The sequence below is a fragment of the Schistocerca gregaria genome, unplaced genomic scaffold, assembly GCF_023897955.1.
Source record: "Schistocerca gregaria isolate iqSchGreg1 unplaced genomic scaffold, iqSchGreg1.2 ptg000273l, whole genome shotgun sequence".
NCBI lineage: Eukaryota > Metazoa > Arthropoda > Insecta > Orthoptera > Acrididae > Schistocerca > Schistocerca gregaria.
Window position 1 is genome coordinate 589,385 of NW_026061770.1, and position 19,775 is coordinate 609,159.

Below are 19,775 nucleotides of genomic sequence, written 5' to 3' on the forward strand. Positions count from 1 at the left end.
GCTTTGCAGACGATAAGTACAACCGTTTCAGAGTGACGAGCGGCCAATGTGAAGATCTGGCTTTAAGTCGATTCGATAACAAATGACGAACACGGACGGATTTCTGAGGTTTTTACTACATATGAACACTTTTCACATTCTCCCATGCAACTCGGCTGCTAGTCCTTTCATGCAAAACATTAAGGTTCTAGCTAATGTCCAAGGCATCAAAGCCAGCTAAAAAGTCAAAAATCGATAAATAAGACTTGAATTGTACTAATTCCTACTGGCTATTACATCGACTTAGGAGCTTCATCTGTGTTCTACTATGGTGCTTCTAGTGTCTCCGCATACCGCAAAACGCGACATAGCTTTGTAGACGATAAATATAACCGTTTCAGAGAGAAGAGCGGCCAATGTGACAATTTGGCTTTAAGTCGATTCGATAAAAAATGACGAAAACGAACGGATTTCTCAGGTTTTTACTACATATAAACACTTTTCACATTCTCCCGTGTAACTCGGCTGCTAGTCCTCCTTTCATGCAAAATCTTAAGTTCCTAGCTCATGTCCAAGGCACCAAAGAAGGGTAAATAGTCAATAATCGATACCTAAAACTTGAATTGTACTACTTCTTACTGGCTATTACATCAACTTAGAAGCTTCGTCTGAGTTCTACTATGGTGCTTTTAGTGTCTCCGCATACCGCAGCACGCGACATAGCTTTGCAGACGATAAGTACAACCGGTTCAGAGAGAAGAGTGGCCAATGTGACGATCTGGCTTTAAGTCGATTCGATAGCAAATGACGAACACGGATGGATTTCTCAGGTTTTTACTACATATGAACAATTTTTATATTCTCTCGGGCAACGCTGCTGCTAGTCCTTCTTTCATGCAAAATCTTAAGTTCCTAGCTCATGTCCAAGGCACCAAAGAAGGGTAAATAGTCAAAAATCCATAACTAAAACTTGAATTGTACTACTTCTTACTGGCTATTACATCAACTTAGAACCTTCATCTGTGTTCTACTATGGTGCTTTTAGTAACTCCGCATACCGCAGCACGCGACATAGCTTTGCAGACGATAAGTACAACCGTATCAGAGTGACGAGCGGCCAATGTGAAGATCTGGCTTTAAGTCGATTCGATAACAAATGACGAACACGGACGGATTTCTCAGGTTTTTACTACATATGATCACTTTTCACATTCTCCCGTGCAACGCGGCTGCTAGACCTCCTTTCATGCAAAACGTTAAGGTCCTAGCTAATGTCCAAGGCATCAAAGCCAGCTAAAAAGTCAATAATCGATAAATAAGACTTGAATTGTACTACTTCTTACTGGCTATTTCATCAACTTAGAAGCTTCATCTGTGTTCTACTATGGTGCTTTTAGTGTCTCAGCATACCGCAGCACGCGACATAGCTTTGCAGACGATAAGTACAACCGTTTCAGAGAGAAGAGTGCCCAATGTGACGATGTGGCTTTAAGTCGATTCGATAACAAATGACGAAAACGGACGGATTTCTCAGGTTTTTACTACATATGAACACTTTTAACATTCTCCCGTGCAACGCGGCTGTTATTCCTCCTTTAATGCAAAGTGTTAAGGTCCTAGCTCATGTTCAAGGCACCAAAGAAGGTAAAAAGTCAATAATAGATACCTAAAACTTGAATTGAACTACTTCTTACTGGCTATTACATCAACATAGAAGCTTCATCTGTGTTCTACTATGGTGCTTCTAGTGTCTCCGCATACCGCAGCACGCGACATAGCTTTGCAGACGATAAGTACACCCGTTTCAGAGAGAAGAGCGCCCAATGTGACGATCTGGCTTTAAGTCGATTCGATAGCAAATGACGAACACGGATGGATTTCTCAGGTTTTTACTACATATGAACACTTTTCATATTCTCTCGGGCAACGTTATTGCTAGTCCTCCTTTCATGCAAAATCTTAAGTTCCTAGCTCATGTCCAATTCACCAAAGAAGGGTAAATTGTCAAAAATCCATAACTAAAACTTGGGTTGTACTACTTCTTACTGGCTATTACATCAAGTTAGAACCTTCATCCGTGTTCTACTATGGTGCTTTTTGTGTCTCAGCATACCGCAGCACGCGACATAGCTTTGCAGACGATAAGTACAACCGTTTCATAGAGAAGAGTGGCCAATGTGACGGTGTGGCTTTAAGTCGATCGATAACAAATGACGAAAACGGTCGGAATTCTTAGGTTTTTACTACATATAAACACTTTTCACATTCTCCCGTGCAACGCGGCTGCTAGTCCTCCTATCATGCATAATCTTAAGTTCCTAGCTCATGTCAAAGGCACCAAAGAAGGGTAAAAAGTCAACAATCGATACCTAAAACTTGAATTGTACTACTTCTTACTGGCTATTACATCGACTTAGGAGCTTCATCTGTGTTCTACTACGGTATTTTTAGTGTCTCCGCATACCGCAGCACGCGACATAGCTTTGCAGACGATAAGTACAACCGTTTCAGAGAGAAGAGCGGCCAATGTGACGATGTGGCTTTAAGTCGATTCGATAACAAATGACGAAAACGGACGGATTTCTCAGGTTTTTACTACATATAAACACTTTTCACATTCTCCCGTGTAACTCGGCTGCTAGTCCTATTTTCATGCAAAATCTTAAGTGCCTAGCTCATGTCCAAGGCACCAAAGAAGGGTAAAAAGTCAATAATCTATAACTAAAACTTGAATTGTACTACATCTTACTGGCCATTACATCAACTTAGAGACTTCATCTGTGGTCTACTATGGTGCTTTTAGTGACTCCGCATACCGCAGCACGCGACATCGCTTTGCAGACGATAAGTACAACCGTTTCAGAGTGACGAGCGGCCAATGTGAAGATCTGGCTTTAAGTCGATTCGATAACAAATGACGAACACGGACGGATTTCTCAGGTCTTTACTACATATGAACACTTTTCACATTCTCAAGTGCAACTCGGCTGCTAGTCCTCCTTTCATGCAAAACGTTAAGGTCCTAGCTAATGTCCAAGGCATCAAAGCCAGCTAAAAGTCAATAATCGATAAATAAGACTTGAATTGTACTACTTCTTACTGGCTATTTCATCGACTTAGAAGCTTCATCTGTGTTCTACTATGGTGCTTTTAGTGTCTCAGCATACCGCAGCACGCGACATAGCTTTGCAGACGATAAGTACAACCGTTTCAGAGAGAAGAGTGGCCAATGTGACGATGTGGCTTTAAGTCGATTCGACAACAAATGACGAAAACGGACGGATTTCTCAGGTTTTTACTACATATAAACACTTTTCACATTCTCCCGTGCAACGCGGCTGCTAGTCCTCCTTTCATGCAAAATCTTAAGTTCATAGCTCATGTCCAAGGCAACAAAGAAGGGTAAAAAGTCAATAATCGATACCTAAAACTTGAATTGTACTACTTCTTACTGGCTATTACATCAACTTAGAAGCTTCATCTGTGTTCTACTATGGTGCTTTTAGTGTCTCCGCATACCGCAGCACGAGACATAGCTTTGCAGACGATAAGTACAACCGTTTCAGAAAGAAGAGCGGCCAATGTGACGATCTGGCTTCTAGTCGATTCGATAACAAATGACGAAAACGGACGGAATTCTCAGGTTTTTACTACAAGTGAACACTTTTGACACTATCCCGTGCAACGCGGCTGGTAGTACTACTATCATGCATAACCTTAAGTTCCTAGCTCATGTCCAAGGCACCAAAGAAGGGTAAAAAAACAACAATCGATACCTAAAACTTAAAATTGTACAACTTCTTACTGGCTATTACATCGACTTAGGAGCTTCAACTGTGTTCTGCTATGGTGCTTTTAGTGTCTCCGCAGACCGCAGCACGCGACATAGCTTTGCAGACGATAAGTACAACCGTTTCAGAGAGAAGAGCGGCCAATGTGACGATGTGGCTTTAAGTCGATTCGATAACAAAAGACGAACATGGACGGATAGCTCAGGTTTTTACTACATATGAACACTTTTCACATTCTCCCGTGCAACGCGGCCACTAGTCCTCCTTTCATGCAAAATCTTAAGTTCCTAGCTCATGTCGAAGGCAACAAAGAAGGGTAAAAAGTCAATAATAGATACCTAAAACTTGAATTGAACTACTTCTTACTGGCTATTACATCAACATAGAAGCTTCATCTGTGTTCTACAATGGTGCTTCTAGTGTCTCCGCATACCGCAGCACGCGACATAGCTTTGCAGACGATAAGTACAACCGTTTCAGAGAGAAGAGCGGCCAATGTGACGATCTGGCTTGAAGTCGATACGATAACAAATGACGAAAACGGGCGGATTTCTCAGGTTTTTACTACATATGAACACTTTTAACATTCTCCCGTGCAACGCGGCTGCTAGTTCTCCTTTCATGCAAAATGTTAAGTTTCTAGCTCATTTCCAAGGCACCAAAGCCAGCTAAAAAGTCAATAATCGATAACTAAAACTTGAATTGTACTACTTCTTAGTGGCTATTACATCAACTTAGAAGCTTCATCTGTGTTCTACTATGGTGCTTCTAGTGTCTCCACATACCGCAGCATGCGACATAGCTTTGCAGACGATAAATGTAACTGTTTCAGACAGAAGAGCGCCCAATGTGACAAACTGCCTTTAAGTCGATTCGATAACAAATGACGAAAACGGACGGATTTCTCAGCTTTGTACTACATATGAACACTTTTCACATTCTCCCGTGCAACGCGGCCGCTAGTCCTCATTTCATGCAAAATCTTAAGTTCCTAGCTCAAGTCGAAGGCACCAAAGAAATGTAAAAAGTCAACAATCGATATCAAAAACTTGAATTGTACTACTTCTTACTGGCTATTACATCGACGTAGGAGCTTCATCTGTGTTCTGCTATGGTGCTTTTAGTGTCTACGCATACCGCAGCACGCGACATAGCTTTGCAGACGATAAGTACAACCGTTTCAGAGAGATGAGCGGCCAATGTGACGATCTGGATTTAAGTCGATTAGATAACAAAAGACGAACATGGACGGATATCTTAGGTTTTTACTACATATGAACAATTTTCACATTCTCCCGTTCAACGCGGCCGTTAGTCCACATTTCATGCAAAATCTCAAGTTACTAGCTCATGTCGAAGGCAATAAAGAAGGGTAAAAAAACAACAATCGATACCTAAAAACTTGAATTGAACTACTTCTTACTGGCTATTACATCAACTTAGAATCTTCATCTGTGTTCTACTATGGAGCTTGTAGTGTCTCCGCATACCGCAGCATGCGACATAGCTTTGCAGTCGATAAATGTAACCGTTTCAGACAGAAGAGCGCCCAATGTGACAATCTGCCTTTAAGTCGATTCGATAACAAATGACGAAAACGGACGGATTTCTCAGGTTTTTACTACATATGAACACTTTTCACATTCTCCCATTCAACGCGGCCGCTAGTCCTCATTTCATGCAAAATCTTAAGTTCCTAGCTCATGTCGAGGGCAACAAAGAAGGGTAAAAAAAAACAATCGATACCTAAAACTTAAAATTGTACTACAACTTACTTTCTATTACATCGACTTAGGAGCTTCAACTGTGTTCTGCTATGGTGCTTTTAGTGTCTCCGCATACCGCAGCACGCTACATAGCTTTGCAGACGATGAGTACAACCGTTTCAGAGAGATGAGCGGCCAATGTGACGATCTAGCTTTAAGTCGATTAGATAACAAAAGACGAACATGGACGGATATCTCAGGTTTTTACTACATATGAACACTTTTCACATTCTCCCGTGCAACGCGGCTGCTATTCCTCCATTCATGCAAAATGTTAAGTTCCTAGCTCATTTCCAAGGCACCAAAGCCAGCTAAAAAGTCAATAATCGATAACTAAAACTTGAATTGTACTACTTCTTACTGGCTATTACATCAACTTAGAAGCTCCATCTGTGTTCTACTACGGTGCTTTTAGTGTCTCCGCATACCGCAACACGCGACATAGCTTTGCAGACGGTAAGTACAACCGTTTCAGACAGAAGAGCGCCCAATGTGACAATCTGCCTTTAAGTCGGTTCGATAACAAATGACGAAATCGGACGGATTTCTCAGGTTTTTACTACATAAGAACACTTTTAACATTCTCCCGTGCAACGCGGCTGCTAGTCCTGCTTTCATGCAAAATGTTAAGTTCCTAGCTCATTTCCAAGGCACCAAAGCCAGCTAAAAAGTCAATAATCGATAACTAAAACTTGAATTGTACTACTTCTTACTGGCTATTACATCAACTTAGAGGCTTCATCTGTGTTCTACTGTGTGCTTTTAGTGTCTCCGCATCCTGCAGCACGCGACATAGCTTTGCAGACGATAAGTTCAACCGTTTCAGAGAGAAGAGCGGCCAATGTGACGATCTGGCTTTAAGTCGATTCGATAAAAAATGACGAAAACGGACGGATTTCTCAGGTTTTTACTACATATAAACACTTTTCACATTCTCCCGTGTAACTCGGCTGCTAGTCCTCCTTTCATACAAAATCTTAAGTTCCTAGCTCATGTCCAAGGCACCAAAGAAGGGTAAAAAGTCAATAATCGATACCTAAAACTTGAATTGTACTACTTCTTACTGGCTATTACATCAACTTAGAAGCTTCATCTGAGTTCTACTATGGTGCTTTTAGTGTCTCCGCATACCGCAGCACGCGACATAGCTTTGCAGACGATAAGTACAACCGGTTCAGAGAGAAGAGTGGACAATGTGACGATCTGGCTTTAAGTCGATTCGATAGCAAATGACGAACACGGATGGATTTCTCAGGTTTTTACTACATATGAACACTTTTTATATTCTCTCGGGCAACGCTGCTGCTAGTCCTTCTTTCATGCAAAATCTTAAGTTCCTAGCTCATGTCGAAGGCAACAAAGAAGGGTAAAAAGTCAATAATAGATACCTAAAACTTGAATTGAACCTCTTCTTACTGGCTATTATATCAACATAGAAGCTTCATCTGTGTTCTACAATGGTGCTTCTAGTGTCTCCGCATACCGCAGCACGCGACATAGCTTTGCAGACGATAAGTACAACCGTTTCAGAGAGCAGAGCGGCCAATGTGACGATCTGGCTTGAAGTCGATTCGATAACAAATGACAAAAACGGGCGGATTTCACAGGTTTTTACTACATATGAACACTTTTAACATTCTCCCGTGCAACGCGGCTGCTAGTCCTCCTTTCATGCAAAATGTTAAGTTCCTAACTCATTTCCAAGGCACCAAAGCCAGCTAAAAAGTCAATAATCGATAACTAAAACTTGAATTGTACTACTTCTTACTGGCTATTACATCAACTTAGAAGCTTCATCTGTGTTCTACTACGGTGCTTTTAGTGTCTCCGCATACCGCAACACGCGACATAGCTTTGCAGACGATAAGTACAACCGTTTCAGAGAGAAGAGCGGCCAATGTGACGATCTGGCTTTAAGTCGATTCGATAACGAATGACGAACACGGACGGATTTCTCAGGTTTCTGCTACATATAAACAGTTTTCACATTCTCCCGTGCAACGCGCCTGCTAGTCCTCATTTCATGCAAAATCTTAAGTTCCTAGCTCATGTCCAAGGCACCAAAGAAGGGTAAATAGTCAATAATCGATACCTAAAACTTGAATTGTACTACTTCTTACTGGCTATTACATCAACGTAGAAGCTTCATCTGTGTTCTACTATGGTGCTTTTAGTGTCTTCGCTTACCGCAGCACGCGACATAGCTTTGCAGACGATAAGTACAACCGTATCAGAGAGAAGAGTGGCCAATGTGACGATCTGGCTTTAAGTCGATTCGATAACAAATGACGAAAACGGTCGGAATTCATAGGTTCTTACTACATATAAACACTTTTTACATTCTCCCGTGCAACGCGGCTGCTAGTCCTCCTATCATGCATAATCTTAAGTTCCTAGCTCATGTCCAAGGCACCAAAGAACGATAAAAAGTCAACAATCGATACCTAAAACTTGAATTGTACTACTTCTTACTGGCTATTACATCGACTTAGGAGCTTCATCTGTGTTCTACTACGGTATTTATAGTGTTTCCTTATACCGCAGCACGTGACATAGCTTTGCAGACGATAAGTACACCCGTTTCAGAGAGAAGAGCGGCCAATGTGACGATGTGGCTTTAAGTCGATTCGATAACAAATGACGAAAACAGACGGATTTCTCAGGTTTTTACTACATATAAACACTTTTCACATTCTCCCGTGTAACTCGGCTGCTAGTCCTATTTTCATGCAAAATCTTAAGTGCCTAGCTCATGTCCAAGGCACCAAAGAAGGGTAAAAAGTCAATAATCTATAACTAAAACTTGAATTGTACTACTTCTTACTGGCTATTACATCAACTTAGAAGCTTCATCTGAGTTCTACTATGGTGCTTTTAGTGTCTCCGCATACCGCAGCACGCGACATAGCTTTGCAGACGATAAGTACAACCGGTTCAGAGAGAAGAGTGGCCAATGTGACGATCTGGCTTTAAGTCGATTCGATAGCAAATGACGAACACGGATGGATTTCTCAGGTTTTTACTACATATGAACACTTTTTATATTCTCTCGGGCAACGCTGCTGCTAGTCCTTCTTTCATGCAAAATCTTAAGTTCCTAGCTCATGTCCAAGGCACCAAAGAAGGGTAAATAGTCAAAAATCCATAACTAAAACTTGAGTTGTACTACTTCTTACTGGCCATTACATCAACTTAGAGACTTCATCTGTGGTCTACTATGGTGCTTTTAGTGACTCCGCATACCGCAGCACGCGACATCGCTTTGCAGACGATAAGTACAACCGTTTCAGAGTGACGAGCGGCCAATGTGAAGATCTGGCTTTAAGTCGATTCGATAACAAATGACGAACACGGACGGATTTCTCAGGTCTTTACTACATATGAACACTTTTCACATTCTCAAGTGCAACTCGGCTGCTAGTCCTCCTTTCATGCAAAACGTTAATGTCCTAGCTAATGTCCAAGGCATCAAAGCCAGCTAAAAAGTCAATAATCGATAAATAAGACTTGAATTGTACTACTTCTTACTGGCTGTTTCATCAACTTAGAAGCTTCATCTGTGTTCTACTATGGTGCTTTTAGTGTCTCAGCATACCGCAGCACGCGACATAGCTTTGCAGACGATAAGTACAACCGTTTCAGAGAGAAGAGTGGCCAATGTGACGATGTGGCTTTAAGTCGATTCGATAACAAATGACGAAAACGGACGGATTTCTCAGGTTTTTACTACATACAAACACTTTTCACATTCTCCCGTGCAACGCGGCTGCTAGTCCTCGTTTCATGCAAAATCTTAAGTTCCTAGCTCATGTCCAAGGCACCAAAGAAGGGTAAAAAAACAACAATCGATACCTAAAACTTAAAATTGTACTACTTCTTACTGGCTATTACATCGACTTAGGAACTTCAACTGTGTTCTGCTATGGTGCTTTTAGTGTCTCCGCAGACCGCAGCACGCGACATAGCTTTGCAGACGATAAGTACAACCGTTTCAGAGAGAAGAGCGGCCAATGTGACGATGTGGCTTTAAGTCGATTCGATAACAAAAGACGAACATGGACGGATAGCTCAGGTTTTTACTACATATGGACACTTTTCACATTCTCCCGTGCAACGCGGCCACTAGTCCTCCTTTCATGCAAAATCTTAAGTTCCTAGCTCATGTCGAAGGCAACAAAGAAGGGTAAAAAGTCAATAATAGATACCTAAAACTTGAATTGAACCTCTTCTTACTGGCTATTATATCAACATAGAAGCTTCATCTGTGTTCTACAATGGTGCTTCTAGTGTCTCCGCATACCGCAGCACGCGACATAGCTTTGCAGACGATAAGTACAACCGTTTCAGAGAGAAGAGCGGCCAATGTGACGATCTGGCTTGAAGTCGATTCGATAACAAATGACGAAAACGGGCGGATTTCTCAGGTTTTTACTACATATGAACACTTTTAACATTCTCCCGTGCAACGCGGCTGCTAGTCCTCCTTTCATGCAAAATGTTAAGTTCCTAGCTCATTTCCAAGGCACCAAAGCCAGCTAAAAAGTCAATAATCGATAACTAAAACTTGAATTGTACTACTTCTTACTGGCTATTACATCAACTTATAAGCTTCATCTGTGTTCTACTACGGTGCTTTTAGTGTCTCCGCATACCGCAACACGCGACATAGCTTTGCAGACGATAAGTACAACCGTTTCAGAGAGAAGAGCGGCCAATGTGACGATCTGGCTTTAAGTCGATTCGATAACGAATGACGAACACGGACGGATTTCTCTGGTTTTTACAACATATGAACACTTTTCACATTCTCAAGTGCAACGCGGCCGCTAGTCCTCCTTTCATGCAATATCTTAAGTTCCTAGCCCATGTCGAAGGCAACAAAGAAGCGTAAAAAGTCAATAATAGATACCTAAAACTTGAATTGAACTACTTCTTACTGGCTATTACATCAACTTAGAAGCTTCATCTGTGTTCTACTATGAAGCTTCTAGTGTCTCCACATACCGCAGCATGCGACATAGCTTTGCAGACGATAAATGTAACTGTTTCAGACAGAAGAGCGCCCAATGTGACAATCTGCCTTTAAGTCGATTCGATAACAAATGACGAAAACGGACGGATTTCTCAGGTTTGTACTACATATGAACACTTTTCACATTCTCCCGTGCAACGCGGCCGCTAGTCCTCATTTCATGCAAAATCTTAAGTTCCTAGCTCAAGTCGAAGGCACCAAAGAAATGTAAAAAGTCAACAATCGATACCTAAAAACTTGAATTGAACTACTTCTTACTGGCTATTACATCAACTTAGAAGCTTCATCTGTGTTCTACCATGGAGCTTCTAGTGTCTCCGCATACCGCAGCATGCGACATAGCTTTGCAGTCGATAAATGTAACCCTTTTCAGACAGAAGAGCGCCCAATGTGACAATCTGCCTTTAAATCGATTCGATAACAAATGACGAAAATGGACGGATTTCTCAGGTTTTTACTACATATGAACACTTTTCACATTCTCCCATTCAACGCGGCCGCTAGTCCTCATTTCATGCAAAATCTTAAGTTCCTAGCTCATGTCGAAGGCAACAAAGAAGGGTAAAAAAAACAATCGTTACCTAAAACTTAAAATTGTACTACAACTTACTTTCTATTACATCGACTTAGGAGCTTCAACTGTGTTCTGCTATGGTGCTTTTAGTGTCTCCGCATACCGCAGCACGCGACATAGCTTTGCAGACGATAAGTACAACCGTTTCAGAGAGATGAGCGGCCTATGTGACGATCTGGCTTTAAGTCGATTAGATAACAAAAGACGAACATGGACGGATATCTCAGGTTTTTACTACATATGAACACTTTTCACATTCTCCCGTGCAACGCGGCTGCTAGTCCTCCATTCATGCAAAATGTTAAGTTCCTAGCTCATTTCCAAGGCACCAAAGCCAGCTAAAAAGTCAATAATCGATAACTAAAACTTGAATTGTACTACTTCTTACTGGCTATTACATCAACTTAGAAGCTTCATCTGTGTTCTACCATGGAGCTTCTAGTGTCTCCGCATACCGCAGCATGCGACATAGCTTTGCAGTCGATAAATGTAACCCTTTTCAGACAGAAGAGCGCCCAATGTGACAATCTGCCTTTAAATCGATTCGATAACGAATGACGAACACGGACGGATTTCTCAGGTTTTTACTACATATGAACACTTTTCATATTCTCAAGTGCAACGCGGCCGCTAGTCCTCCTTTATGCAAAATCTTAAGTTCGTAGCTCATGTCGAAGGCAACAAAGTAGGGTAAAAAGTCAATAATAGATACCTAAAACTTGAATTGAACTACTTCTTACTGGCTATTACATCAACTTAGAAGCTTCATCTGTGTTCTACTATGGTGCTTTTAGTGTCTCAGCATACCGCAGCACGCGACATAGCTTTGCAGACGATAAGTACAACTGTTTCAGAGAGAAGAGTGGCCAATGTGACGATGTAGCTTTAAGTCGATTCGATAACAAATGACGAAAACGAACGGATTTCTCAGGTTTTTACTACATATAAACACTTTTCACATTCTCCCGAGCAACGCGGCTGCTAGTCCTCCTTTCATGCAAAATCTTAAGTTCATAGCTCATGTCCAAGGCAACAAAGAAGGGTAAAAAGTCAATAATCGATACCTAAAACTTGAATTGTACTACTTCTTACTGGCTATTACATCAACTTAGAAGCTTCATCTGTGTTCTACTACGGTGCTTTTGGTGTCTCCGCATACCGCAACACGCGACATAGCTTTGCAGACGATAAGTACAACGGTTTCAGAGAGAAGAGCGGCCAATGTGACGATCTGCCTTTAAGTCGCTTCGATAACGAATGACGAACACGGACGGATTTCATAGGTTTTTACTACATATGAACATTTTTAACATTCTCCCGTGCAACGCGGCTGCTAGTCCTCCTTTCATGCAAAATGTTAAGTTCCTAGCTCAATTACAAGGCACCAAAGCCAGCTAAAAAGTCAATAATCGATAACTAAAACTTGAATTGTACTACTTCTTACTGGCTATTACATCAACTTAGAAGCTTCATCTGTGTTCTACTACGGTGCCTTTAGTGTCTCCGCATACCGCAACACGCGACATAGCTTTGCAGACCGTAAGTACAAGCGTTTCAGAGAGAAGAGCGGCCAATGTGACGATCTGGCTTTAAGTCGCTTCGATAACGAATGACGAACACGGACGGATTTCATAGGTTTTTACTACATATGAACATTTTTAACATTCTCCCGTGCAACGCGGCTGCTAGTCCTCCTTTCATGCAAAATGTTAAGTTCCTAGCTCAATTACAAGGCACCAAAGCCAGCTAAAAAGTCAATAATCGATAACTAAAACTTGAATTGTACTACTTCTTACTGGCTATTACATCAACTTAGAAGCTTCATCTGTGTTCTACTACGGTGCCTTTAGTGTCTCCGCATACCGCAACACGCGACATAGCTTTGCAGACCGTAAGTACAAGCGTTTCAGAGAGAAGAGCGGCCAATGTGACGATCTGGCTTTAAGTCGATTCGATAACGAATGACGAACACGGACGGATTTCTCAGGTTTTTACTACATATGAACACTTTTCATATTCTCAAGTGCAACGCGGCCGCTAGTCCTCCTTTATGCAAAATCTTAAGTTCGTAGCTCATGTCGAAGGCAACAAAGAAGGGTAGAAAGTCAATAATAGATACCTAAAACTTGAATTGAACTACTTCTTACTGGCTATTACATCAACTTAGAAGCTTCATCTGTGTTCTACTATGGAGCTTCTAGTGTCTCCACATACCGCAGCATGCGACATAGCTTTGCAGACGATAAATGTAACTGTTTCAGACATAAGAGCGCCCAATGTGACAATCTGCCTTTAAGTCGATTCGATAACAAATGACGAAAACGGACGGATTTCTCAGGTTTTTACTACATATGAACACTTTTCACATTCTCCCATTCAACGCGGCCGCTAGTCCTCATTTCATGCAAAATCTTAAGTTCCTAGCTCATGTCGAAGGCAACAAAGAAGGGTAAAAAAAACAATCGATACCTAAAACTTAAAATTGTACTACAACTTACTTTCTATTACATCGACTTAGGAGCTTCAACTGTGTTCTGCTATGGTGCTTTTAGTGTCTCCGCATACCGCAGCACGCGACATAGCTTTGCAGACGATAAGTACAACCGTTTCAGAGAGATGAGCGGCCAATGTGACGATCTGGCTTTAAGTCGATTAGATAACAAAAGACGAACATGGACGGATATCTCAGGTTTTTACTACATATGAACACTTTTCACATTCTCCCGTGCAACGCGGCTGCTAGTCCTCCATTCATGCAAAATGTTAAGTTCCTAGCTCATTTCCAAGGCACCAAAGCCAGCTAAAAAGTCAATAATCGATAACTAAAACTTGAATTGTACTACTTCTTACTGGCTATTACATCAACTTAGAAGCTTCATCTGTGTTCTACTACGGTGCTTTTAGTGTCTCCGCATACCGCAACACGCGACATAGCTTTGCAGACGACAAGTACAACCGTTTCAGAGAGAAGAGCGCCCAATGTGACGATCTGGCTTTAAGTCGATTCGATAACGAATGACGAACACGGACGGATTTCTCAGGTTTTTACTACATATGAACACTTTTCATATTCTCAAGTGCAACGCGGCCGCTAGTCCTCCTTTATGCAAAACCTTAAGTTCGTAGCTCATGTCGAAGGCAACAAAGAAGGGTAAAAAGTCAATAACAGATACCTAAAACTTGAATTGAACTACTTCTTACTGGCTATTACATCAACTTAGAAGCTTCATCTGTGTTCTACTATGGTGCTTTTAGTGTCTCTGCATACCGCAGCACGCGACATAGCTTTGCAGACGATAAGTACAACTGTTTCAGAGAGAAGAGTGGCCAATGTGACGATGAGGCTTTAAGTCGATTCGATAACAAATGACGAAAACGAACGGATTTCTCAGGTTTTTACTACATATAAACACTTTTCACATTCTCCCGAGCAACGCGGCTGCTAGTCCTCCTTTCATGCAAAATCTTAAGTTCATAGCTCATGTCCAAGGCAACAAAGAAGGGTAAAAAGTCAATAATCGATACCTAAAACTTGAATTGTACTACTTCTTACTGGCTATTACATCAACTTAGAAGCTTCATCTGTGTTTTACTACGGTGCTTTTAGTGTCTCCGCATACCGCAACACGCGACATAGCTTTGCAGACGATAAGTACAACCGTTTCAGAGAGAAGAGCGGCCAATGTGACGATCTGGCTTTAAGTCGATTCGATAACGAATGACGAACACGGACGGATTTCTCAGGTTTTTACTACATATGAACACTTTTCATATTCTCAAGTGCAACGCGGCCGCTAGTCCTCCTTTATGCAAAATCTTAAGTTCGTAGCTCATGTCGAAGGCAACAAAGAAGGGTAAAAAGTCAATAATAGATACCTAAAACTTGAATTGAACTACTTCTTACTGGCTATTACATCAACTTAGAAGCTTCATCTGTGTTCTACTATGGAGCTTCTAGTGTCTCCACATACCGCAGCATGCGACATAGCTTTGCAGACGATAAATGTAACTGTTTCAGACAGAAGAGCGCCCAATGTGACAATCTGCCTCTAAGTCGATTCGATAACAAATGACGAAAACGGACGGATTTCTCAGGTTTTTACTACATATGAACACTTTTCACATTCTCCCATTCAACGCGGCCGCTAGTCCTCATTTCATGCAAAATCTTAAGTTCCTAGCTCATGTCGAAGGCAACAAAGAAGGGTAAAAAAAACAATCGATACCTAAAACTTAAAATTGTACTACAACTTACTTTCTATTACATCGACTTAGGAGCTTCATCTGTGTTCCGCTATGGTGCTTTTAGTGTCTCCGCATACCGCAGCACGCGACATAGCTTTGCAGACGATAAGTACAACCGTTTCAGAGAGATGAGCGGCCAATGTGACGATCTGGCTTTAAGTCGATTAGATAACAAAAGACGAACATGGACGGATATCTCAGGTTTTTACTACATATGAACACTTTTCACATTCTCCCGTGCAACGCGGCTGCTAGTCCTCCATTCATGCAAAATGTTAAGTTCCTAGCTCATTTCCAAGGCACCAAAGCCAGCTAAAAAGTCAATAATCGATAACTAAAACTTGAATTGTACTACTTCTTACTGGCTATTACATCAACTTAGAAGCTTCATCTGTGTTCTACTACGGTGCTTTTAGTGTCTCCGCATACCGCAACACGCGACATAGCTTTGCAGACGATAAGTACAACCGTTTCAGAGAGAAGAGCGGCCAATGTGACGATCTGGCTTTAAGTCGATTCGATAACGAATGACGAACACGGACGGATTTCTTAGGTTTTTACTACATATGAACACTTTTCACATTCTCAAGTGCAACGCGGCCGCTACTCCTCCTTTCATGCAATATCTTAAGTTCCTAGCCCATGTCGAAGGCAACAAAGAAGGGTAAAAAGTCAATAATAGATACCTAAAACTTGAAATGAACTACTTCTTACTGGCTATTACATCAAATTAGAAGTTTCATCTGTGTTCTACTATGGTGCTTCTAGTGTCTCCACATACCACAGCATGCGACATAGCTTTGCAGACGATAAATGTAACTGTTTCAGACAGAAGAGCGCCCAATGTGACAATCTGCCTTTAAGTCGATTCGATAACAAATGACGAAAACGGACGGATTTCTCAGGTTTTTACTACATATGAACACTTTTCACATTCTCCTGTGCAACGCGGCCGCTGGTCCTCATTTCATGCAAAATCTTAAGTTCCTAACTCAAGTCGAAGGCACCAAAAAAATGTAAAAAGTCAACAATCGATATCTAAAACTTGAATTGTACTACTTCTTACTGGCTATTACATCGACTTAGGAGCTTCATCTGTGTTCTGCTATGGTGCTTTTAGTGCCTCCGCATACCGCAGCACGCGACATAGCTTTGCAGACGATAAGTACAACGGTTTCAGAGAGAAGAGCGGCCAATGTGACGATCTGGCTTTAAGTCGCTTCGATAACGAATGACGAACACGGACGGATTTCATAGGTTTTTACTACATATGAACATTTTTAACATTCTCCCGTGCAACGCGGCTGCTAGTCCTCCTTTCATGCAAAATGTTAAGTTCCTAGCTCAATTACAAGGCACCAAGGCCAGCTAAAAAGTCAATAATCGATAACTAAAACTTGAATTGTACTACTTCTTACTGGCTATTACATCAACTTAGAAGCTTCATCTGTGTTCTACTACGGTGCCTTTAGTGTCTCCGCATACCGCAACACGCGACATAGCTTTGCAGATCGTAAGTACAAGCGTTTCAGAGAGAAGAGCGGCCAATGTGACGATCTGGCTTTAAGTCGATTCGATAACGAATGACGAACACGGACGGATTTCTCAGGTTTTTACTACATATGAACACTTTTCATATTCTCAAGTGCAACGCGGCCGCTAGTCCTCCTTTATGCAAAATCTTAAGTTCGTAGCTCATGTCGAAGGCAACAAAGAAGGGTAGAAAGTCAATAATAGATACCTAAAACTTGAATTGAACTACTTCTTACTGGCTATTACATCAACTTAGAAGCTTCATCTGTGTTCTACTATGGAGCTTCTAGTGTCTCCACATACCGCAGCATGCGACATAGCTTTGCAGACGATAAATGTAACTGTTTCAGACAGAAGAGCGCCCAATGTGACAATCTGCCTTTAAGTCGATTCGATAACAAATGACGAAAACGGACGGATTTCTCAGGTTTTTACTACATATGAACACTTTTCACATTCTCCCATTCAACGCGGCCGCTAGTCCTCATTTCATGCAAAATCTTAAGTTCCTAGCTCATGTCGAAGGCAACAAAGAAGGGTAAAAAAAACAATCGATACCTAAAACTTAAAATTGTACTACAACTTACTTTCTATTACATCGACTTAGGAGCTTCAACTGTGTTCTGCTATGGTGCTTTTAGTGTCTCCGCATACCGCAGCACGCGACATAGCTTTGCAGACGATAAGTACAACCGTTTCAGAGAGATGAGCGGCCAATGTGACGATCTGGCTTTAAGTCGATTAGATAACAAAAGACGAACATGGACGGATATCTCAGGTTTTTACTACATATGAACACTTTTCACATTCTCCCGTGCAACGCGGCTGCTAGTCCTCCATTCATGCAAAATGTTAAGTTCCTAGCTCATTTCCAAGGCACCAAAGCCAGCTAAAAAGTCAATAATCGATAACTAAAACTTGAATTGTACTACTTCTTACTGGCTATTACATCAACTTAGAAGCTTCATCTGTGTTCTACTACGGTGCTTTTAGTGTCTCCGCATACCGCAACACGCGACATAGCTTTGCAGACGACAAGTACAACCGTTTCAGAGAGAAGAGCGCCCAATGTGACGATCTGGCTTTAAGTCGATTCGATAACGAATGACGAACACGGACGGATTTCTCAGGTTTTTACTACATATGAACACTTTTCATATTCTCAAGTGCAACGCGGCCGCTAGTCCTCCTTTATGCAAAACCTTAAGTTCGTAGCTCATGTCGAAGGCAACAAAGAAGGGTAAAAAGTCAATAACAGATACCTAAAACTTGAATTGAACTACTTCTTACTGGCTATTACATCAACTTAGAAGCTTCATCTGTGTTCTACTATGGTGCTTTTAGTGTCTCTGCATACCGCAGCACGCGACATAGCTTTGCAGACGATAAGTACAACTGTTTCAGAGAGAAGAGTGGCCAATGTGACGATGAGGCTTTAAGTCGATTCGATAACAAATGACGAAAACGAACGGATTTCTCAGGTTTTTACTACATATAAACACTTTTCACATTCTCCCGAGCAACGCGGCTGCTAGTCCTCCTTTCATGCAAAATCTTAAGTTCATAGCTCATGTCCAAGGCAACAAAGAAGGGTAAAAAGTCAATAATCGATACCTAAAACTTGAATTGTACTACTTCTTACTGGCTATTACATCAACTTAGAAGCTTCATCTGTGTTTTACTACGGTGCTTTTAGTGTCTCCGCATACCGCAACACGCGACATAGCTTTGCAGACGATAAGTACAACCGTTTCAGAGAGAAGAGCGGCCAATGTGACGATCTGGCTTTAAGTCGATTCGATAACGAATGACGAACACGGACGGATTTCTCAGGTTTTTACTACATATGAACACTTTTCATATTCTCAAGTGCAACGCGGCCGCTAGTCCTCCTTTATGCAAAATCTTAAGTTCGTAGCTCATGTCGAAGGCAACAAAGAAGGGTAAAAAGTCAATAATAGATACCTAAAACTTGAATTGAACTACTTCTTACTGGCTATTACATCAACTTAGAAGCTTCATCTGTGTTCTACTATGGAGCTTCTAGTGTCTCCACATACCGCAGCATGCGACATAGCTTTGCAGACGATAAATGTAACTGTTTCAGACAGAAGAGCGCCCAATGTGACAATCTGCCTCTAAGTCGATTCGATAACAAATGACGAAAACGGACGGATTTCTCAGGTTTTTACTACATATGAACACTTTTCACATTCTCCCATTCAACGCGGCCGCTAGTCCTCATTTCATGCAAAATCTTAAGTTCCTAGCTCATGTCGAAGGCAACAAAGAAGGGTAAAAAAAACAATCGATACCTAAAACTTAAAATTGTACTACAACTTACTTTCTATTACATCGACTTAGGAGCTTCATCTGTGTTCCGCTATGGTGCTTTTAGTGTCTCCGCATACCGCAGCACGCGACATAGCTTTGCAGACGATAAGTACAACCGTTTCAGAGAGATGAGCGGCCAATGTGACGATCTGGCTTTAAGTCGATTAGATAACAAAAGACGAACATGGACGGATATCTCAGGTTTTTACTACATATGAACACTTTTCACATTCTCCCGTGCAACGCGGCTGCTAGTCCTCCATTCATGCAAAATGTTAAGTTCCTAGCTCATTTCCAAGGCACCAAAGCCAGCTAAAAAGTCAATAATCGATAACTAAAACTTGAATTGTACTACTTCTTACTGGCTATTACATCAACTTAGAAGCTTCATCTGTGTTCTACTACGGTGCTTTTAGTGTCTCCGCATACCGCAACACGCGACATAGCTTTGCAGACGATAAGTACAACCGTTTCAGAGAGAAGAGCGGCCAATGTGACGATCTGGCTTTAAGTCGATTCGA